At 30.5% G+C, this 25,275-nt stretch overlaps 1 protein-coding gene across 1 annotated transcript in view; it reads right to left on the bottom strand.

The window, feature by feature from the left end:
* LOC123565776 (uncharacterized) overlaps positions 1-25,275 on the bottom strand; it is a 37,639-nt gene that overhangs the window by 10,750 nt on the left and 1,614 nt on the right. The window lies entirely within an intron of this gene.

Below are 25,275 nucleotides of genomic sequence, written 5' to 3'. Positions count from 1 at the left end.
GGAAGACCCCAGGTGCCATTCAGTGCATTATTCCATCACGAGCGGGCACCCTTCAACTTTACTTGTGTCAAGGCTCTCTCTATTCATATAAATCATCATAAATATTTATTTATTTCCATTTTTTTTTTTCATTAAATTTCGGATTTTTTTCAATTCGATTTCTTTTTATACGGACAGTTTTTTTTTCTATTTGGTCCACGTCATTCACAATATACTTGTATGAAGCTCCAAAAAATTCAAATAAATCGTCAGATTTATCTTTCTGAAATATCTATAACTTTGGGATTGTATGAAATTTAAGGAAATTATATTTCTGTTTATATAGATATTTTGTGAAATTCGATCAGTAGCATTCAAAATATACTTGCATAAAGATTGACGAAAGTCAAATAAAGTCAAATAAATCATCAGATTTATTGTCCTAAAACAGAAATTAAATCAGAATATTCATAATATTTCAGAGTATCTTAAATGCAAAGGAAATTTGGGAATTTCATTGAAAAATAAACGTAAACTAAATTGAAATTTAATTTCAAAATTTCATTTACATTATATTCACTTTGGTCTAAATACATTCAAAATTTACATGTTATGTGAATAATATTTAATCTTGTATAAAAGACCAAAATTCATGCAGTGTGTGTCTTTTTTCAACTGATAAACAGCATCATTTATAAATATAGTGAATATTTTGAAAATGATGCTATAAAATTATAAGATATATTTTTGAGGACATCTACATTAGTTGAAAAACATATCGATGTGAAATCTTTAGCCCTTTACAGCTACACATATAACGCAATCGGGTAAACATAACTCCAATTTAGTTCTCGAAAGCATTTAGAATACATTTGCCTGCCTAAAAGAAGCATGTTCCTGAAATGTGTGCAAATTTGAAAATAGAATATCTCTGTGAATTTCATTTTTGATGAATTGATTCAAACAATTAAAAATTAAACAAAGATCACGGACAAAGATTAAAGTCACACTTAGGAGTATCATACAGATTTATGTCTTAGGCGGACACATTTGCGTACACACTGTAACATTGGGGTAAAGTAATTTCCTTCAACTATTTAAGGATAATAATCAGAGACAAACACATAAGATAATATATTTGTAATTGTAAATATGTAACAATGCTACGGTTTTAGTGGTCATAAGTTCGTGTATATCTTCGTTTACTTGGACTTAACTCTGTTCTTGCTCTAATAATAATTTGTTTATTTGTAGTTAATATCTTAATGACCAAGTTTTTGTTATGATGTTTTGTCATTGTGTCTTGTCAATGCCATTTTGTAACATATGTCCGCTAAATTGGTGCTAGTTGGCATGTTTGCGTGTTAAACACTTAGCCTCACGTTAACACACTCGAATTTTCACAATCATGCATGCAATTTACGTCAGGATTTAATTGTTCTTATTGTGATGGTAGTTAAAATGAAATTAAAATTATTTTTGTCTAAATGGCAGATAAAATATGGTTTCTATAGTAAGATAAACCTTTGATAGATAATACAATTTGTAAAAAGTCTGATTTGTCACTGGAACAGAACAACAACATATGTTAGCAAATTATTTGATCGTTTGTTTTAGGATTTTTTTTTGATTGATGAATACAAACAAATACTATTTACTTTTCGGTACAATGTTTGTTGATTCATTGCTGTATCAATTAAGCATATATTTTATCGTGATAACCCACATTTGCTGAGATAACATGATAATCAACGATTTTGCCTTTCTGTCTAATATCTGTACACATGTCTCTGGATTTAGTTTGTAAATCCAGAAGTTTTATTTGATGTTATGACGATTTGGGTCTCATAGGGAAATAATTGCCCATTGCCTATTTCCTATTACATATCTTAAAATGAATTCTTAGTATGATTTCAAAGTTGATCTTTTCGATGGTGTGTTTTTTTTTTCTACCATGGGGTTTTGCTAACTGTTGAACATATGTGGGATGTTTTCTCGCACTTAAGGAATATTGGGAGCAATACCTTTTACACATTAAAATAATATATTTTATGACATTATTTCGTGTCGGATAAAACACTTTTGAAAAACATCCCGTATACGTTATATACCTTTAATTTCGTCAAAATAAATATTAAAGTATTATTTAAATAATGTCAAAATACGATTAGTAATAATATACGACAAATGCCTGCTCCCACCGCCCACAGCCCCTTCCTCACTTGATAATTATAACATGAACCTTGTACAGTTAAACCTTTAAAAGTTAAAACAAAGGTCATATAAATTAAAACTATGACTTAAAAATATCAATACTTACATTAAAAGTAAGATATGTGCAGGATTCTTACGATTAAATTACCAAAAACCACAATTAATTGCTTTCACACGCGATTTACATACTACATGCCCTCTTTTCTTTGAGACTGGAACCTTTTTATCACGCTGATTTTTTTTTTACTGGGAAAATATACTAACAAAAGTTAGCGTTTTAAGAAAAAGGCAGTTTGACACGCGATCAAGGTCATGTTCAATTTCAACTTTTTTCTCAATTGTAAGCAACCTTTAGGGAACCAATCAACAAAGACACACAAAGGAGTTTTTTTGTTATTTTGCTAGTGTTATTTAAAGGCGAAACTAAAAGTTTGATGGTTACTTTCGATTTTTTTACACAAGAGCTAACTACTCCTCGACATTATATTAAAGCTAAAAGTGTACGCTCTCACTTTTAAAGGAAATAATTAAAATAATAAGATTTATTTTCGTTGCTCTAATGTTAAATGGTCTAAAAAATACTCATGAAAGAAACATTTACCACTACTTAATAGTTCATATTTGTTTATTTTGCATGAACCGTTTGGACGCCAACGGTACGCTCGACGGTAAATTCACATTTCTACCGCTCACTGCCTTTGGTATGTGAGATCGAATCCCGTAAATCATTTTTTGTTGTTATTAGCAACATAACGTATTTTTTTTTTTTTTTTGTAATAAACACTGTTGGTAGTATTTTAGTAGCGAGTTAAAATACTTTGAACCAACTATCCGGGATATTTTCTTTCATAATTGTAAATTATTCTTTTATTGTATGTCTGTGATTCATTATAAAACGTGTTTTTGTCCTTCTATAGAAAAATGCCGATGATGTAGATTTCGTGTAAGCTTACAGTCACGGAGTACTATTTATTAATTGTAGAATTGACTACACTATATGGGCATGTAGCAATACTAGGCAACACGTGCGCAAGGTATAATTATTACAGGCTGACGTACTGATTTGTATAAAAACATATGCGCACGTATTTACATATAAATAAGACTAGTTATAAACAAGGGAATACCGGGTGCTTTTATTATCAGTAACTATAAAATGTACCTGTATCGAAGTATTAAATTTTAACTACCAAATTTCCAAAGTTGAGGAAAATCATGTATTACTTGATGTGTGTGTTAAAATATCTATTGTTATTTCAAACATAATGTTTTAAAAAACACATCTGCTAACGATATCCCATTTTCAGGAATTTTATTTAAGCAGTGTATTTCTTCTGTCTATGAAAATATTTTTCCATGTTAACTGCTGACAATGTTTAGCAGAAAAAAAAACGCATTTCAAAGGTATTCACAGTGGTCCTCACTCTCTTCATCATACAGGATAAGAAATAAGATTTTCACACATTTTCAATCCTAATATACAACAATCTTATCTGTACCCAAATTGAGACTAGTAGCCCCTTTTATAATTATCCAAAAATACTTCCTTTAATAATTTTGTAAGCAAAAGTCAAAACATTACAGTTTAGTTGATATTATATCTAATATTGAGTGCAAAACCAGGCAGGTCTACAAATAATCTAGTTAGGATTTCAGTGTTTACATATTGTTAATGAATCGCAGTTATTAGAGACTTTGTAAAATTAGTCAATTTTAACAGTCTTAAATAAAAGATAAGTCTACGGTTTATAGTAATTTCCTTATTGAATGAAACAATACAGATTATTCAAAATAATGCTAAGTGTTGTTTTCTCGCTGCACAGATATTTAAAACTCTTGTTTCACAGTTCTCGTGTAACAGTTCGCATGCTGAACAGGACGTAGTTTATTGTTTAATGGAATAATACCCTTGAGAAGAAAATTGATATGCTATAACAGTGGTGGGATATACGTATTTTTATAACTACGTATTGAAAACATAATAGAAATGAAGAAATTTGACATCTTCAATTGAAAATGACATGATAAAAAGGAACCAGGAAAGTAAGGGATCGGCTCATCGGATCGCTTGAATGGCATGAGCTTTGCCCAAGTTCATTGCCTGAATTCATTTGCCACAAACATTTTTTAAAAACTTTTAAGGTTCCTTAACATGAAAAGCTGTCTAGAAAAAAAATGATACTCATATGAATTTATGGCAATGTCCCCAGTAGGATCTAGCCCAAACGTAACGAGATAAGTAATGCCTCTTCAATGGGAAGTAGTTAATACTAAAAATAAAAATAATATTCATTAATTACTATTGTTGTTATTATGTATAGTACTTTTGATCCAGTCAGCAGTACACTTGATAATTAGAGCCATATATGCATCTAGAAATAGTGCTTTCAAGTTTAATCTTAAGTTTTATTTAATAGCATGTTTACAACGAAATATCACATCGCATGAGAGCTTTGATAAATTTACATGCATAATGTGTTGGCTATTTCGCCATTATTTTCGCACAAACTGAACTCGTACAAAACAAGTATTGCAATTGTTAGTCCTGGTTGGTATAAATAAAGGGGCGTGACGACCTACCATCTGGCGTCATGCATCCGCGTTCTATCGTATTTGATCTACATTTCATGCTGAAGGAGATATTAGAATGGAAGAAATTGATAGCAAACCCGTGTTTGAACACTATTTATACACTCGGGTTGTCATTGTGTCGTTTGATAAACAAAATACGAATTAAGCAAGTAAAACTGATACCTCCAGCAAACCAGAAAACGATAATACACTACGTTTCAATTAAATTGCTAGAAAACAAAAAGAAAAAACAAATTTTGAGGTTAAGTTATGAAACGGAAATAGTTAAATTCTCTAAATAGAAATAAACTTCGTAACATGAAAAGAAATTTTAATTCACAAAATTCAATATGAAAAATACTGAAAAACATATTATTAATAAGCTACACTAATAATATATTTAAAATGCGAAAATGGTATTCTCAAACACATGTCAATTTTATGTTTGTTTCAAACTTTTATTTCTGTATAATAAAATAACCAAATATTTGCATTTTGGTATTTATATTCAAACATAATGTTTACATTAAATGATTTATTTTTGTCACAAAATAAGTGCTCTTGTCCTTCACTTATGATAAGAAATACAGTTCATACAATTTGCATTACTTATGTTAGAGAAGTAGAGATATACTATAACGTGTTAGAGAACTAAATATTGATTTTTCGTTTTTTGTTTTTCCGTGGCAGAGAACACACTCACTAGAGAATTGTAACTACAATTTGTATCCTTGCTATCCTTGGCTCACAATTGAATATCTCAATTGAACCTTAAATTCATGTTCACTTCTGTATATCTCTTTGCCTTTTGGTCCACTATCCTATGATTTTTAGCCGATCCCATTTAATCTCACGAGCGCATCCCATGTTTTTCTAGGCTGCGATGTTGAAATAATTTGATAATCTAAATAGATCTGAAGAGCTTTCATTTATTCATATGAAGGTAAATGCAAAACATTCAGTTGATGATTTGTGATGAGATAAAATTTGATTTTGATGGAAAGATTTTTTACCTGTTAATTCAATTATTGAGCTACATGTATTGATATTATATCACTTAATATATACACAGTTATATGTCGTATCTTATACGATTCGTAAAATTCTGTTCATAAAACATGACCTCCGAAATTAAACAATTAGCTGGACATGCACATCATATTATCAAACAGTTCAAATATATGAAATGGCTGATACTTTACATGATGAACTATTTGTTTCAGTAGAACCTCTCATGTATTAACGTGAGAAATGTGGTGTACAAAGAAGTCAATTCACGTAATGTTAATGCACGATTTTAATTTTTGCAAATGCTTTTCGAGGGACGGACATATATTATCTTTGCGCAGACGGAAATCTGGAATATGTGTCGTTTCTTAAATAATTACCTCTTTTTATAGCATATAAACAAATCCACGAATGGATTGAACGCGTGTTATCTATGCGATTGTTTGTTTGTATATTTGTTTTCTTTGAACAACATTAGTGTTTTCGGGAAATATCAGTCTTTATCAAATGTCTCTCGAAATTCATAAAAAATGAAAGCTTTTTACTACTATAGTACTCGTCCTAACAATGTATTCATACTTAAAATAACCCGAATGTTTAGCCGTCATTCCTGAAATTGTGTTGCTGATGATCAAGATTTTTTAATGATGTTTTAAAGAACGAGAAAAAAATTATCTTTTTGATAGTCTTCTCGATTTCTCTATTTAGTCTCTGTTACAAACATTGCCAGGGGCTCCTGCAGACGTAAATATACCAAATTTAAAAAAATGTACATTGTCCCGACAACGTGATACACCAATAGAATAATAGAAGGCGTTTGAAAAAAAAAAAAAAAAAAAAAAAAAAAAAATAAAATATATATATATATATATATATATATATATATATATATATATATACATATATTAATGCTGCAGTTAGAAGAAGTCCTGCAGAAAAAAAATATATATAGTGAATATATCTTGTATCAATTATATTTGTGTAAATTATTAGTTATACCTCTCAGAAATTATGTGTATCATAGTTGGTAGTAATATGATATACCCGAATTATCAGCTAAAATAACACAAATACCAACTATTAAAGAAGATATCGTTGTTTATACGAAAAAGGCAATGATACAAGTCAAATAATTTGTTTGTTTGTTTGTTTGTTTTAGGTTTAACGCCGTTTTCCAACTGTATTTCAGTCATGTAACGGCGGACAGTTAAACTAACCAGTATTTGAATTTATCCGTAGAAATCATTCATCTTGATGACAGTGAACATATCTTTTGAAACATTTTGCAAATAGAATTGGTTTAGAAAACAAAATATGCCTATATTGTATTGGAAGACATATAGAGGTAAATAATTTGACTTCATTGTGTCTAAAATCATTAGTCCTCCACCTCTGATTCATGTGGGGAAGTTGGCTGTTACTTGAGGAAAACAGGTTTGTACTGGTACATAATCCAGGAATACTGGTTAGTTTAACTGTCCGCCGTTACATGACTGAAATACAGTTGGAAAACGGCGTTAAACCTAAAACAAACAAACAAACAAACAAACAAATTATTTGACTTGTATCGTTGCCTTTTTCGTATAAACAACGATATCTTCTTTAATAGTTGGTATTTGTGTTATTTTAGCTGATAATTCGGGTATATCATATTACTACCAACTATGATACACATAATTTCTGAGAGGTATAACTAATAATTTACACAAATATAATTGATACAAGATATATTCACTATATATATTTTTTTTCTGCAGGACATCTTCTAACTGCATATATATATATATATATATATATATATTTTTTTTTTTTTTTTTTTTTTTTTTTTTTTTTTTTTTTTTCAAACGCCTTCTATTATTCTATTGGTGTATCACGTTGTCGGGACAATGTAAAATTGTTTTAAATTTGGTATATTTACGTCTGCAGGAAACCCTGGCAATGTTTGTAACAGAGACTAAACAGAGAAATCGAGAAGACTATCAAAAAGATAATTTTTTCTCGTTCTTTAAAACATCATTAAAAATCTTGATCATCAGCAACACAATTTCAGGAATGACGGCTAATCATTCGGGTTATTTTAAATATGAATACATTGTTAGGACGAGTACTATAGTAGTAAAAAGCTTTCATTTTTTATGAATTTCGAGAGACATTTGATGAAGACTGATATTTCCCGAAAACACTAATGTTGTTCAAAGAAAACAAATATACAAACAAACAATCGCATAGATAACACGCGTTCAATCCATTCGTGGATTTGTTTATATGCTATAAAAAGAGGTAATTATTTTAAAAAACGACACATATTCCAGATTTCCGTCTGCGCAAAGATAAATATGTCCGTCCCTCGAAAAGCATTTGCAAAAATTAAAATCGTGCATTAACATTACGTGAATTGACTTCTTTGTACACCACATTTCTCACGTTAATACATGAGAGGTTCTACTGAAACAAATAGTTCATCATGTAAAGTATCAGCCATTTCATATATTTGAACTGTTTGATAATATGATGTGCATGTCCAGCTAATTGTTTAATTTCGGAGGTCATGTTTTATGAACAGAATTTTACGAATCGTATAAGATACGACATATAACTGTGTATATATTAAGTGATATAATATCAATACATGTAGCTCAATAATTGAATTAACAGGTAAAAAATCTTTCCATCAAAATCAAATTTTATCTCATCACAAATCATCAACTGAGTGTTTTGCATTTACCTTCATATGAAATAATGAAAGCTCTTCAGATCTATTTAGATTATCAAATTATTTCAACATCGCAGCCTAGAAAAACATGGGATGCGCTCGTGAGATTAAATGGGATCGGCTAAAAATCATAGGATAGAGGACCAAAAGGCAAAGAGATATACAGAAGTGAACATGAATTAAAGGTTCAATTGAGATATTCAATTGTGAGCCAAGGATAGCAAGGATACAAATTGTAGTTACAATTCTCTAGTGAGTGTGTTCTCTGCCACGGAAAAACAAAAAACGAAAAATCAATATTTAGTTCTCTAACACGTTATAGTATATCTCTACTTCTCTAACATAAGTAATGCAAATTGTATGAACTGTATTTCTTATCATAAGTGAAGGACAAGAGCACTTATTTTGTGACAAAAATAAATCATTTAATGTAAACATTATGTTTGAATATAAATACCAAAATGCAAATATTTGGTTATTTTATTATACAGAAATAAAAGTTTGAAACAAACATAAAATTGACATGTGTTTGAGAATACCATTTTCGCATTTAAATATATTATTAGTGTAGCTGATTAATAATATGTTTTTCAGTATTTTTATATTGAATTTCGTGAATTAAAATTTCTTTTCATGTTAAGAAATGTATTTCTGTTTTGAGAATTAAACTATTTCCGTTTCATAACTTAACCTCAAAATTTGTTTTTTCTTTTTGTTTTCTAGCAATTTAATTGAAACGTAGTGTATTATCGTTTTCTGGTTTGCTGGAGGTATCAGTTTTACTTGCTTAATTCGTATTTTGTTTATCAAACGACACAATGACAACCCGAGTGTATAAATAGTGTTCAAACACGGGTTTGCTATCAATTTCTTCCATTCTAATATCTCTTTCAGCATGAAATGTAGATCAATACGATAAACGCGGATGCATGACGCCAGATGGTAGGTCGTCACGCCCCTTTATTTTATACCACCAGGACTAACAATTGCAATACTTGTTTTGTACGAGTTCAGTTTGTGCGAAAATAATGGCGAAATAGCCAACACATTATGCATGTAAATTTATCAAAGCTCTCATGCGATGTGATATTTCGTTGTAAACATGCTATTAAATAAAACTTAAGATTAAACTTGAAAGCACTATTTCTAGATGCATATATGGCTCTAATTATCAAGTGTACTGCTGACTGGATCAAAAGTACTATACATAATAACAACAATAGTAATTAATGAATATTATTTTTATTTTTAGTATTAACTACTTCCCATTGAAGAGGCATTAACTTATCTCGTTACGTTTGACTAGATCCTACTGGTACATTGCCATAAATTCATATGAGTATCATTTATTTTCTAGACAGCTTTTTCATGTTAAGAAACCTTAAAAGTTTTTAAAAAATGTTTGTGGCAAATGAATTCAGGCAATGAACTTGGGCAAAGCTCATGCCATTCAAGCGATCCGATGAGCCGATCCCTTACTTTCCTGGTTCCTTTTTATCATGTCATTTTCAATTGAAGATGTCAAATTTCTTCATTTCTATTATGTTTTCAATACGTAGTTATAAAAATACGTATATCCCACCACTGTTATAGCATATCAATTTTCTTCTCAAGGGTATTATTCCATTAAACAATAAACTACGTCCTGTTCAGCATGCGAACTGTTACACGAGAACTGTGAAACAAGAGTTTTAAATATCTGTGCAGCGAGAAAACAACACTTAGCATTATTTTGAATAATCTGTATTGTTTCATTCAATAAGGAAATTACTATAAACCGTAGACTTATCTTTTATTTAAGACTGTTAAAATTGACTAATTTTACAAAGTCTCTAATAACTGCGATTCATTAACAATATGTAAACACTGAAATCCTAACTAGATTATTTGTAGACCCGCCTGGTTTTGCACTCAATATTAGATATAATATCAACTAAACTGTAATGTTTTGACTTTTGCTTACAAAAGTATTAAAGGAAGTATTTTTGGATAATTATAAAAGGGGCTACTAGTCTCAATTTGGGTACAGATAAGATTGTTGTATATTAGGATTGAAAATGTGTGAAAATCTTATTTCTTATCCTGTATGATGAAGAGAGTGAGGACCACTGTGAATACCTTTGAAATGCGTTTTTTTTTCTGCTAAACATTGTCAGCAGTTAACATGGAAAAATATTTTCATAGACAGAAGAAATACACTGCTTAAATAAAATTCCTGAAAATGGGATATCGTTAGCAGATGTGTTTTTTAAAACATTATGTTTGAAATAACAATAGATATTTTAACACACACATCAAGTAATACATGATTTTCCTCAACTTTGGAAATTTGGTAGTTAAAATTTAATACTTCGATACAGGTACATTTTATAGTTACTGATAATAAAAGCACCCGGTATTCCCTTGTTTATAACTAGTCTTATTTATATGTAAATACGTGCGCATATGTTTTTATACAAATCAGTACGTCAGCCTGTAATAATTATACCTTGCGCACGTGTTGCCTAGTATTGCTACATGCCCATATAGTGTAGTCAATTCTACAATTAATAAATAGTACTCCGTGACTGTAAGCTTACACGAAATCTACATCATCGGCATTTTTCTATAGAAGGACAAAAACACGTTTTATAATGAATCACAGACATACAATAAAAGAATAATTTACAATTATGAAAGAAAATATCCCGGATAGTTGGTTCAAAGTATTTTAACTCGCTACTAAAATACTACCAACAGTTTTTATTAAAAAAAAAAAAAAAAAAACGTTTTTGCTAAAAACAACAAAAAATATTTACGGATTCGATTCACATACCAAAAGGGCAGTGAGCGGTAGAAATTAATTTCCGTCAGCGCCCTTTGGGTCCAAAGGGTTCATGCAAAATAAAAAAAAATTTAATATTAAGTGGGGTAAATGTTTCTTCATGATTTTTTTTAGCCCTTTAACATAAATAGCCCCCGGGTTTTTTTTTTTGCCCGCCGGTATTTGAAAATTTCAGCCCATATTTACCGTTTTACAAAAAATAAATTTTCCCAAATTTTTTCTTTAAAACCCCCATTTTAAAAAGAAATTTTTAATGATATCTTACTATTTTTTTTGTTAATCAGTACAGAAAATTACTTTTGCCATGGCAAAAGGGGTTTTGCCATGGAAAATCTGTCTTTTCCCATGGCAAAAAAAATTCATGATTTTGCCATGGAAAAATTTGCCGGGAAATTTTTTTTTTCATTTTTTTAAAAAAAGTGTTTTAAACTTTTTTCCAAAGAATGTTTTGGGTAGAAATATGTTGTTTAAAATTCGATAACTCATTTTCTTTTTTGCCATGGAAAAAAAGGCCAGGAAATTTTTCCCATAAAATTCTGCCAGGCAATTTCCCTGGAAATTTTGCAGGGAAATTTTCCCATGGAAAATTCGCATGGAAAAATTTTTACCTGGTGTTTGCATGGCAAGATTTTGCCATGGAAATTTAAATTTATTTCTCAAAAATTTTAAAGGAAGTTTGTTTTTTTTGTGACATGAAATAAAATACTGACAAACAGAGAAGATTTTAATTTTTGTGTTGGACATTTAAATCCAGCACAAACTTGACATGGGGTTGTTTCACCTTACTGGGAAAAATTCTGATTGATTTTCAGTGGAAAAAAAGTATTTTTTTTACCCCTTTGTTTTTTTTGAAAAAAAATTGTGAAATTTTAATTGTAATATCATAAAAAACGAAATCTTGACAAATTTTTTTTTCTGTTTAAACAATACATAATTTCTCGATTTACTTAAAAAAGTAATTTTCTTCGTTTAATATGAAATACGATATTAATTTATTATCCAGATCTAATCTTTGATTTTATTTGACTCGGGATTTTTTTAGGCTTGGATAATCTAACCCCGCACAAGAAATGAAAAAATCCGAATAGAAATTTTAGCGCTTTAAAGTTTTCTTAATCTTTTCTAAATTTAATTGCGAACATGGGGTATTTAAGTTTTCCGGAAATGTTGTGAATCCTTTTTATAATAACAAAAAAAAAAAAAATTGTATCAATGTTTGTGCAACATGCTATGTTATATTGAGCTTTTTGCAATACCCTAAAATCACCCCCCGGGCTTATAATGCGTTTTTGTCGCCGTCATGCCCCGCATTATTTTTACGTCACTGTCGTACTTTTAAATTCAGGATACCTATCGAGGCAGATAGCGCATTTTTTGGGAAATTTTAAGTTCGGGCAAGCGAATTTTTAATGCATCGGGCAATTTGTTTATTTATATGAAATTATTTTAAATACGTACTTAAACACAGGACTTTTTTTTGGGAGGATAACCTTAAATTGTTGTTTATGAATGGAAGGGGAAACCTTATTTTACAATCGACTATGTCCTACACGTTTCGCGGGGAAATTGTATTTAATTGGTTTTAGCATGACCAAGTTATTATTTTATTATCTCTTATTATTTTTATTTTTCATCATCACATCATCATTTTTATCTCACATCATGAAAAACCGGGTAAAAGGGCGCTTCACTAAAAAAAACCAGCCACACATGGCGAGAAATTTGAATATTATACTTTTGAGTTTGAAATTATTAAAATTTCGTCTCTTTTTTAAAGTTTTCTCAAAAATTTTTGCATGCCCCAGTATTTTCTTTAAACATGCCCGTTAGGGGTACGTTGGCAAATGATTCTGACTCATCGATGTTTTTTTGAATAATAAAAAACATTTTCAGTCTTCTTTGTTTAGTATGGAAATAAATGGGGGCGTGTTGAATGTGCTATTAACGAATGTAAAGGGTCATATAATGCCCATATTTTTTTTTTCAGGTATCAGAACATATGTTTTTACGTCAATTTTATAGAATAAAAAAGTATTTTCCACAAACACGGTCCCAAACTTTTTGATTTTTCACTGAGGAAGACGTATCCGCTTTAAAATAGGGCCCAAAAAAACGTAATTACTTTGCAAAATTTACTTTCGCCTAGCTTTAAATGTCGCAAGTACATTTTAAACCCAAAGAATGAATTAAATGTTGCATCCCCCTTTTTGCAAACGTTTTCCCGCAAAATCATCTCCACTAAAGTTGCATTTTTGACTTTAAAAATTTTTGAAAGAATTGTAACGAAATATCGTAATATGAATTTTTTATGTCGAAAATGCCAGAAAACTAAGACTGTATTTAAATAAATTTTTAAATAGTTGATCTTCAATAAAAAAAATTTGGGGTTTAGCTTTAAGCCCAAGGGAATTAACTTCATTACATGTATATTTTCTAAAGACAGCTCTTAACATGTTAATTATCTAAATTTTACTTCCTTGTACATATTGAAAGACAGGACCTTGCCACCTTCCCTTTATATTGGCTGTTTTGATAAAAGGTCCCAAGAAAAAGGTAAAATTTATTTTGAAATGGGGAAGTTTTTGTGACGGGGAGATTTTTAAATTTCCCCTTGGGTGATAGGGGGAGGGAAATGTCTGCATTTGAGGCGTGTGTGGGGAGGGGGAAAGGTGGGGAAAGGAATGAAGGGGAATAATGAAATATTGTTATTAATAAAAGATACAGGAATCTAAAATATATAAAAAAAGAAATTTTTAAGAAACAAAATTGATTTGTGGGGGGGTTTTTAGATGACTAAGGACTTTGGAAAGTAATTGATAATGTGATACTAGGAGGAAATTTCCCAAGAAACTAAAATTTTGTAAAATATAAGGCCCCCTGCTGTTTTGAAATATGCAAAGAGGACAACACGATTTTCGCTTGGGGGAATCGCCTTATGACTTTACTAAAATTTCAAACACAAAATTTAAAACCCCTTATCACTTTGCGGAAATCATTCGTTTTCCACATTCACTGGTACACAAATACTTCATGGACAGATTAAGTCCATTTGGAAAAAAGGCACGGGGCTTTCAAGTCGGTGCGTTTACCTTCTTGCTATAAATCATTTGCCATTTTTTCTATCAAATATTGGGTTGGATCTCTCGGGCAAGGCCTTTCTTAACGCATTATCATACTTTTTTCGTAGATATAGGTTAAAAGTGATCGAGACGTGATTTCGTGCGTTCGAATTAACATGTCGGGGGCGGCGTTAAAATGTCATTGCTCTCATGTTGGATGTTGTGCGATTGAACTAAGATGTCGCGCTCAAATAAAATGTCTTTTACTGTCGAGATAGTTTTTCGCAATCGTATATAATATCTACAGAAAAAACATGCGTGAAAAATTGAATTTGTAAAAACCCCAGGACAAAAATGCCCCAAAAACCCGTTGCGAAATGCCGCGTGGGGACTTTTCTGTTTCGGGGTTTGACAATACCGTGTCACATACGCTGCCCATATAGTATTTTTTTTATAATACCGAAAAAAAATTTTTTGTACAAGATTTTTTTTAAAAAAATGTTTTTTAAATTAAATTTTAATTTTAAAAACATTTTTAAAAAAAATTTTTTAGCGCGGTTTTCCCTGTGTACACACAAAAAAGTGACTATTTACAAATTATTGGGTAAAGGGGGGAAATCTTTGGGCAAAACGATTATTAATACATTTATTCGTACAATAAGTGTTCCTGAAGTAGCAAAGAAGTTCGATAATAGATCCTCGTTTTTCCTTTTTTTTTTTTTCGCACATTTGCCGAAATCGGGGCCCCAAATGGCATTCAGTTGTGAAATGAATTTTACATAAAAGTAATTTTTTCATGCAGTATTGCAGATTTCGGTTGTTTTACTTGAAGTGAGTGCTTTTTCTGGGGCCCCGCTTTTAAAATGCAGAGAAATGGGGGTCCCTGATTCATTGACTTGCTTTCACGCATACAAAGGGTATTCAACACCCTTTTTTTTTTCGTTTTCTCGAAGAAAAAGTATGGATATGTTGGGGAAAAATGGGTCTACGCAGAGTGAACATCTAAAACTGTAAAAAATTGTTTAAAGTACTGTTTTATATTAACAAAGACCCCAATTTCTTTTTGGAATAGCCATGAAGCTAATTTGCCCTTATATGAGATTCAAATATCACGGTACATGACCTAACGGCATTTTCCCTTTTTGGTCACGTGTTAAAAAAGGTTGAAAGTTTTCGATAGTCAAAATTTTAGTTCTCGGGTAATGGGGTTTTTTTCATTGAAGAAAAAAAAAAGTAAAATAAAAATGTTCACATCTCGAATGGACATAATATGCCACGAAGAAAAATTCTCGCGCCCCCCGAGGTAAAATTTTCTGCCTTTCGAAAATAAATGTCGTGCCCTCGAGTTAGATATCATGCGTGGAAGTAAACGCATGAATACTTTTTTCCTTTTTTTAACCGGGAGTTATAATGGCCTAGATCTCACTTATGTTTCACAACGGGAAAGTCTTGCATTAAAAACCAAAATTTTTTTGGGTATGGGTGTTTTTTACCAAAAATTTGGTAACTATGCAAACCCCGGGGGAGTTTTGATTTTAACGGGCATCCCCTTTTTAAAGTGTGGCAAAAGCCCTTCCCCCTAAGAAAACCTACATAAAATTATCATCTATTCGAATTGTTTTGTCTTTAAAAAGTTTTTCATTAAAGAAAATTTTCATACAGTTACTTTGTTAAAGAAATGTGTTTAATTAAACATACTTATTTAAAAGTCTGCTTATTCTTATTTTTCGTCAGAAAAAACAAGTTTTTTCCAGTTTTTTCCACACTCAACAAATATAAAACTTGCCCTTCGTTTAAAATTCATATTTTTTTCATAAAATCTATTTTTCCCCCCAAACTTAAATGGGTTTTATATAACAATTTTTTTTTCCGACTTGAATGACAGGGGGTCGCGGCTCTTTCACTGGGGTTGCTTTTTTAAAAAGGAATCCGGATAAATATACCGGGGGCGGAGCTTTTTTTGTAAAAAAAAAAAAATAAACATTTCACGTGTATCTAGTATCTAAAATCAAAAGAAATATGATCTATTATTTGGAAACTTAAGGACTTTCCCCTTTTTAAAAGGATGAAAGCGTAGTTAAAAAAATTTAAATTCGTAAAATATAATCAACTCAAGGACTATAACTTTAAAAATAAAAAGGAAAATGCCTATATAAAAATTTTCTATTTTTTTTTTTTTTGTTTTCATCGGATCTTCTCATATCGAAAATGTCCCCGGGCCGCAAAAAAGTCATTTCCGTGTTTTAGAAAAATTTGTGATAAACTTAATTCCGAAAAAAAATAGAACAGATAAAAATGTAAGGTAAACCCCCTCCCCCTCCCCCCCTCCCTTTTTTAAAAAATGTTACTTTGCTTGACCTTTTGGGGGGGGAAAAATTTTTTGGTTTTGGGGGGCCCCAAAATTAAAATTTTAAAATTTCGAAAAAAAACAGAAATAAAAATTATTTTTTGTATTATTGTTTTTTTTGAATACAATAAATTTGCCCCCTTTGGATTTTTTTTGGGATAAAAAACCCATAGGCTGAACTTTTTTTAAAAACATTTTGTTTTCAAGTTCGACATTTACACTTGATTGTAACTGCGAACTTTGTAATTTTTGGGATATCCTTGGAAAAAAACCCACGGATTTTTTCCGTCAAAAAAGACGGAAATAAGCTTTTATCCTAAATTACATTCAGACGGCGAACAAGTTGTCTTTTTGTCATAAGTTTTCGTTTTTGTCACTTTCTATAAAAAAAATTTTTTAATTGCATTTATTTTACCCCAAATAAAATTTTATAAGCCTTTTTCCTATTTTAGGGCTAATATTTTAACCCAAAAAATGGAAAAGTTCGAAAAATGTTCCCGACGGCGTGTCCTCAGAAAAAATTTTTTTTATATTCGATTAAAAATTTTTTTCAAGCTTAAAAAGAATTTAGTTATACCTTCTTTAACGCTTTTTTACAAAAATTTAAATTTTTTTTTAAAAAAGATTAGCATTATCCCCCCTAACAATCTGCAGATGTCGAGGGACAAAACAAAAACTAATATTTTTTTTCCATAGAAATTTTTATATTTCCCAAAATGTGTAGCTTTTAAGCCTTATTGATTAAATCCTTTTTTGTAGGAAAAAAAGGTTTTTTCGGGCTTTTTTTTTTTTACATCATGAAACCCTGTTTAGCCAAACCCCCTTGGGGTTCGTTGAAAATTGCCATTTTTTTTAAATATTTCCATGTAGTTTACAAATTATGAACTTTTTTAAAGCTTAAAATATTGAAATAAAAAGGAATTATTAAAACATCTCCCCTAAATTACCCCGCATGTGACAATTCCTTCGATGTCGTTGCCCCTTAAAGTGGCATTATGCGCTCTAATACTGCACATAGTGTGTTTTGGTGAGTGTTCTATAAAAGCAATTTTTAGTTTCTGTGCAATTAGTTGTTAAATTTTGATAATGCCGCTTAGTATTTGAAGATAAAAATCGCGATAAAAAAATAGATATTTTTTTAATCTTCTCGCAAGACCTCCCTTACCTGAAAAGGGAAATTTCTGAAAATAAAGGAAAGCAACTCCCGCTTTTCGTTTGGGGGTTTTTTTTAAAAAAACGTCCCGCCAAAATAAGAAAGTCATATCTCGAAACTTATTATTTTATCTGGGAACAGAAAGTTTTTGGGATGTTGGGTTTAAAAACTATATTTTCCTCCACCCTTTTTTACATACCATCATTTAAACTTGATTTTTACTTGAAAAAAATATTAATTCCACTTTTAACTTTTAATCTTTAAACTTGAATCCCTTTTCGTGGCGCATTGAATGTGTGTGTCTGGTTAAAAGTTGTGGTCGTTTTACTTTTGGGGTTCGCTTAATCCGTTGCGCGTTTTCAGGGCAACCCATTCAAATGTTAAAATACATGGTTCTTTCATTGTCGACCGTGTAAATTTTCTCTGCGTGTCCCCGTTATTGCGGTGCGCCCTCAAAAAAATACTTCGACATGCGACAATTCCCCACATTTTCCAATAAGTCAGTTCGTTTTTTCTTTCGGGGTTTTGGGAACACTCAATTTTTTTCGAAATTTTTTGCCAAACCCTAGCGCGCAAGGGGAATTTTTAAAAGTTAAAATCGGTGCCGTTTTTACTTTGTTGTCCGGCCCCCGGGCAATTTCGTGGTCGTTTCGGTGTCGCGTGATTGTATGTGTCGCCCTTTTATGGGCATTAAAGTATTCCCCAATACGCGATAGAAATTAATATTGCTGTGCAGGGGTGGGTTTAAAACCTTTACCCCGCCCTTTATTATGAATTCGAGACTTACTCTTTCCCATTATTTTTATAAAAATCCTCCCTAATAATATATAATATTATTTTTATATATAATAATTATATTATAGAAAATTAACATTTATACAATTTCAACAAATCGAACACCCTAATCCAGTAAACCTATAAAATATTTCAAAATAAAAGATCTCCTCTAAATTTAAGTTTAAAAACATAAAGCAACTTTTTAAACAAGCATTAAATCTTGCTTTTTTAAATTTTTTTAAATATTAAAAGGAAAATTCTCACATTTTCCGATCAATTTATACTTCATTTATTAGTGAAATACCTTGTTATCATACGTTATCCAGTTAACCGTTGTAGATAAATTTATTAAAAAGCTTTTTTAAGCAAATTATGGTCACCGCTTTCCCGAAATAATAACAAGGAATCATTAAAATTTTTGTATGTTTAAAATTTTGTAGGGAAAAAAAATTGTTCATATTCATTTTTTTTTTAGTGATTTCCCCCAATAAATGGGGGGGGAAGACGAACTTTCCCTTCACGGGTTAAATAACTATCTATATTTTTTAAATCGGACAAAAATTCGTTCCAAAAACCCCAAAAACAATGCCAAGATCATTCTCGTTAAAACTTTCGCACAATACTATACTTAATTTACCCATAATTGCCACCCCCTTTATAAGGTTTTCTATTTCAGCCAAACGGTTAAAGACAAAAAGTAAATCCACCTCTCATGTATAAAAGGTTATTAAAACCCTTTTAGTCGGGAAAGTAAAGGAATTAAGTCTGTGTATTGTCTTTTCTACTCAGCAAGTTTATTTATTTAAATGTTTTTCGCAATCAATTATTTAGGGTAATCGAAATGAAAAAGAAATGTTTTTAAATGTCAACTATCATTCAAAAGTTCACAACAATTTAAATATTTTTTGCTTACGAAAATTTTTTGGGGGTTTTTTTGGGTAAAGCTATTTTACCTAACAAAGAAAAAAATTTCCTCAATAGGGGTTTAATAATTTTATCAATGGAGCTGTGGGGAATATTTTGTAAAAAAATACAACCTGACAAAAACAATTTTTCCCAACCATAAAAAAAGGTTTATATGAAAGTTTGTCAAGTTAAATTTTTCTTCAAAAATATTTTAATGAGAGCAAAGGTTCAAAAAAAGAACAACAATAAAAAAAGAAGTAAAAACAATGTACAATCGTTTGGGGAGGGAAAACATTTCATATTTTTGTTTTTAAACTTATACAGTAAATTACCGTATTCGGATTAAACTTAACTCAAAAAATAAAACGTACAAAAAATCAGTAAATATTCTCAGTAAAAACGAAGGTATTTAAATACCTACAAAAGAACAAAAGGGGCCTCCATCGTTCTAAAAATAAAAATTTTTATTTTTTTTTAATCCTAAAACCCGGTTTTTATTTTTCAAATGTTACTAATTTGTGACTTCATTTATAACTCATCAAAATGAAAGGGACCCCGACGAATTTATAATGTACATTATTTCTACAAAAGGTAATCTGTTTTTTTCCATTTTAAATATATTTCCCGCCGTTTCTTGCAATAAAAAAACGCTGGGAAAATGCTTCGACTATCACTTCGTTTTTTCTTTTTTTTTATAATTATTATATTATTATTTTGTCATTAGGGCAGATTCCGTAGAAGTTACATTAAACATTGCATAAAATTCATTCCTTGATTTAACCCATATTGCAAGCGAAATCATTGCAAATTTTTATGAATAAAAGCAATTCTATTTTTCCCCTTTTTTTTTTACCCTCTGCAATTAACGTATTTAAAACAACACAGAATGGGAAATAGAGATAATCTCGCGTTAAAGCGCCCAGGGCAAAAATACCCCCCCCGCGTCACAGCTACTGTTATTTGTGTCACTTTTTTAAACGGATAATTAGTGAGAAGGACTTAGGGGTTTTTGCATTTTGTTTCTCAAAAATACGATTTCTGAACATGCACTTAAATTTTTGGGGGACTTTTTCCGACATTTTTGATGTATGTAGAGAATATAAAAAATATTACACAAAAATTGAATTTCTTAACTTTACAAAGACTAAGAAGGGAGGGGGCGACTTAATTAAGGGTGGAAATGCCAGTCACAAACCCGAAAACATCGATATTTTCCAACGGGAAATTAAGTGTGGAAAATTTCTTCTTTTTTAAAAAAAAAAAAAAAAAAAAACTGAAAAAATTTTTTTGGGGGTCTCATTTTTACTTTTTTTGTCTTTCAAACCCAAAAATTTTGTCTTTTAAAAAAGTTTTTGGGCGGCTGTTTCTAAATATTGTCGCACATAAAAGCGAGGTTATGACGTTAAGTTAGTCAAATTTTTTTTTTGTTTCAGGGGTTGCTTAAAAAAATAATTATTCCTCTTCCCCAAAACATAAAACCCTGTTAAAATTTTTTTTGCATTTGACTTGCGTATTTTTAATAATATATTGACGAAAATAAAGAAAAACCGAATAAATGTGAAAAAATACTTTACTCATGAAGTAAACCTTCTGAAATTTTGTAGTCAAAACTATTTGCACTCTCTCTATGAACCTCGGGGAATGTTTTTTTTGTTAGCCGACATCCATTCAATAGTAGTGGCCCGGGGTCCTAACCCACTTAGTCTAATGTTCGGTTACTGTCCCCCAGACAACCCGTCATGCAGGCTAAGCTAGTAATCCTTATAGATCGAACTTTCTTTTTATTACAAAAGGAATAAAAACATGAAAAGAAAAAAACAATTATTTTATTTTTTTTAAAGTTTGGGCCCGAATTAATTTATATTTATGGGACCTATGGTGGGATAAACACCCCGGACGAAAAGCATCACTAGAAAACCCACCAAAAAACCATACGATGGGGATCCAAACATCAGACGTCTACACAAACGTAAAAAACAACGGAAACAGGGAAATTTTTTAAATAAAAATTTTTTTTCGCAATTTAGGGACGGGGCCTTCCCTGTAAAACATTTATTTAAAATAATTATTTTGAAATTTCTATCGTTAAAACCAAACGTAGTTGCTAGATCATTTTTATAAAATAATAACTTTAAAATAATAAAATCACAGAAAAACGGTTGAATTTTTTTAAATTCAAACGCAAAATTTCATACAGGCGATCGAAATTCTTTTTATACATATTAAAGTTAATTTAAACGGCATAATCATTAAAAAAAGACTTTTGGCTATAAAGTGCAAAAAAAAAAAAAATCTGAAAAAAAAATTAAGAAAAAAAAAGACAGCATTTTAAAAAAAATAGAGTAAAACGGTAGTGGTATAATTTTCAAAGTTTGAGAAAATAGAATAAGCATATTTATCGAATTTTTCTATGACACATTTTGCATAGGGGTGGCGTGTAAAATATAAATAAACCGTGTACGTCAACAAACGTACGATATAATGTTATGTTTTATTGGTTTTAAAGTTTTAAAATTTTTTAAAGTTTTTGTTTAAAAAAAAAAGAATGGGGTATATGTATTGAATAGAGTGATAGTATTTTATTTACTTGGGATTTTTCCCCTTTGGGTATCAGAGTGTAAGTAAGGAACGCGCTGACTAAATTTAATAAATTTTTAAAAATAAATCTCAAATTTTTTTATTTTTTTGGCAAATTTTGCATAATTTGGGGGGTGGGGGGGGGGGGGGTTATAACATTTCAAACATTACAATAAATAAAACTCAGCCAAAAACCAGCATTTCCAAAAATTTAACACCGGGGGTTTGAATTTGGCCCCCTTTTAATTTTAAAAAATACGAATCTAAATTTTTTGAATCAAACCAGGCGCCCCACCCGATCTGGGAAAGGGTCAAAATTCATATTTCGCTGGCCACATTGATTTTTTTATGGAAACAGTCCCCAATACCAGCGCAGCTAAACAAATAAAAAAAGAAAAAAAACAAAAAAAAAGTATTACAAAGAGCAGACTTGTTTACAGGGATGAAAAAAAAATGTTTTCATACTCCCGATTATTTTTTAAAGGTCTCACAGAAAAAAGATGTTTTTTAAAAATTCTTTAACCCCCGGGAAAGACGATCGCTATTAAAAAAATGCACCTCGTATTCAATTTAAATTTCCCGGGCCTCAGCCTGTCCTGACGGTTACCGGGGCCCCCAGCCATTTCCATTCAGTAAGCATAAATTTTTGATCTTTAAAAATTCCAATCAAAAATTTTTGGGTGTGTTTTTTTTTTCTGTCCGTGCAATAAAAACGTGCAACCTCAAACATTTTTGACACTGACCTTTAAGTCTTTTTATCAAAGGTTTAATAATATTTTTGTGGTTATTTTCTTTTCTCCCCCCTACAAGGGAAAAGGGGGTCACGTACGCAGAAAACGCGTTTTAAGAGCATTCATTAATAAAAATTTCGCTCAAACGTTCAATTTCGATAGGAATAAACTTAAGGAGGGGTTTTCTTTTATAAGGGTAAAACAAATTAGTTGAACCCCCTCTTTTTGTTTTCGTGAAAATTTAAGTTTTAACAGGGAAAATCTCGTTTCGTTGTCTCTGTCCCTTTAAATTCAATTTTTATCCGGTTTGAAGACATGACCCTCCGAAGGGTTTTTTATATTGAAAAAGAAGGAAAATACGGAATTTTCACTTTTTTAAGTATTTTGTTTTATTGAATCCGTAGAGGGCAGCATAATCATAATTTTACGTATGCACGTGCTTTCTAATAAAATTAAAATTATATGTCCGGGGGGTCGTGTTTCCCTGGTAACGCATTTTCTCTCAGTTTCAAAAAATTTGAAAAAAAAATAGGGTTTTTGACGGGTTCATCCCTTCGTTAAAGACCAACATAGAAAAAATTTTTTGGGGAATAATTTTGCAAAATGCAACACTATACATGTACCCATTTTTCTTTAAAATTTAAAGTAGCCGGCAACAGAGATGTTTAAAATGGTTTATATCTTGCTTTTTGTCGTAATTTCTTATAAAATAATATTGAATAAGATTATCTTTCTAGCTGATGTAGCTTTAAAACTTTATTATTTCTAACGTAAGTCTATTTTCGTGTTATCTGCATTTATTCAAACAAATTTCTAAGCTTAGAATACTTACAGCAGTACCCCTCGTCTGGTATTTTTCATGAAAAATCGTTCAGCATGCTACTTTTATTCTCATGGAAAATTGTTGAAATGGAAAATAAAAAGCCGAAGCTGTGTTTCTTAAATAGACTAGTGTCAACGCTTTAAATTTTTAAACATTTAGATACATAGGTCACGGGCTTCGTTTCCATGGTAACATCAATTTTCAATTCAAGAAACCACAATTTTCTACAGAAATTTGAACAATTTTAGATCTTAGTTTTAGTATATAAGTAACAAATTATCAACGGAACCTGTAAAATAGTATTACAAATCAAACTGCGAGATTTTTTATTTGAAAATGGCCGTAACAAGTAACCTTTCACCCAACTATATTCCAAATAACATTGGTTACCATCATCCATTTTCTTACATTCCGCATAACGTTTCTTTAATAACTACATAAAAGAAGCAAAATATTGATTATTATTCAGAGCAAAAGACTCATAAAAAAAATTTCAGCAAATAATGGTTATTTGAAAATAGTTTGAATAAAGAAAATGCACAGAATTCCGTACTTTCAAGATAAAAGCTATTAATTTTGCGCGGTAACTGACACGTAACGTCATGACGTCAATGATGTCATTTTAAGGCAACATTGTTTTGAAGCGTTTCTGCGGCAATTTATTCATTTTTTCTGCATTATTAAACATAAAGCGTCAGATCGAAGACAGGTCTATGATTTGTTTTCAGAAGAATGACTATACAAACACATTTAGTTTGTCGTAAAACGTCGTCGTAAATCGTCAAGCTAGCTTCCGGTTGGACATGCGCACATACAAATATAAAGGTAACCTACCTCCTTAACTCGAATCTTAGAGCATTTTTAATGAGATATTAATGTAAATAGTACACAAAATCATACAAAAACAGTCGATTTGCAATAAATTACCTGTAAAATTTCATACAGTGCATTCGTAAATAGATATTTTGTTTTATCAGAAAATGTATTTAAACCTCTGCGACCATTAAATTCCGACTTTCGGTCAGATAATGCAAGAAAACAGAATAGAAAAATATTAAATAATAAGAAAATGGCATCAGTTTAAAAAAAGGCCAACATACTTAGAGTGGCTAAGTAATACTAATAGTATATAGAATGACACATTTATCGATACAACATATGAGTCGCGCCATGAGAAAACCAACTTAGTGCATTACCAACTTTTAGTAACATCGGTCTATCGGAAAATCGATAAAGTTGCCTGTATAAAGAAGGAAAAAAAAACTTATAAAATGAGATATTTTCCGCAAATAATCAAAAAATCGATTCCCCTAAAAATGTAGAAAAGTTATTCAATTTTCGTTATGTGTAATTTATTTTAAATTTTATAATGGTTTGTTTGGTCCTTTTTGCATTTTAACATGTACAGTGAACATTTCTTAAAAATTCCGGCTTCTTCCGCCGTTATCCGTAAGTACTCGGAAGCTGTTACGGAAAATATTGTCATCTGCTGGACTGACTTTGTCGTGTATGAATTGTAGACAGCTTCACATTGAAAAAAATCTGAGATTGTAATCAGACAGTAAAACAAATTAAAACATATTAGCCTACACT

This window comes from Mercenaria mercenaria, chromosome 8 (assembly GCF_021730395.1).
Source record: "Mercenaria mercenaria strain notata chromosome 8, MADL_Memer_1, whole genome shotgun sequence".
NCBI classification, from domain to species: domain Eukaryota; kingdom Metazoa; phylum Mollusca; class Bivalvia; order Venerida; family Veneridae; genus Mercenaria; species Mercenaria mercenaria.
This window is presented reverse-complemented; position numbering and strand designations above follow the sequence as displayed.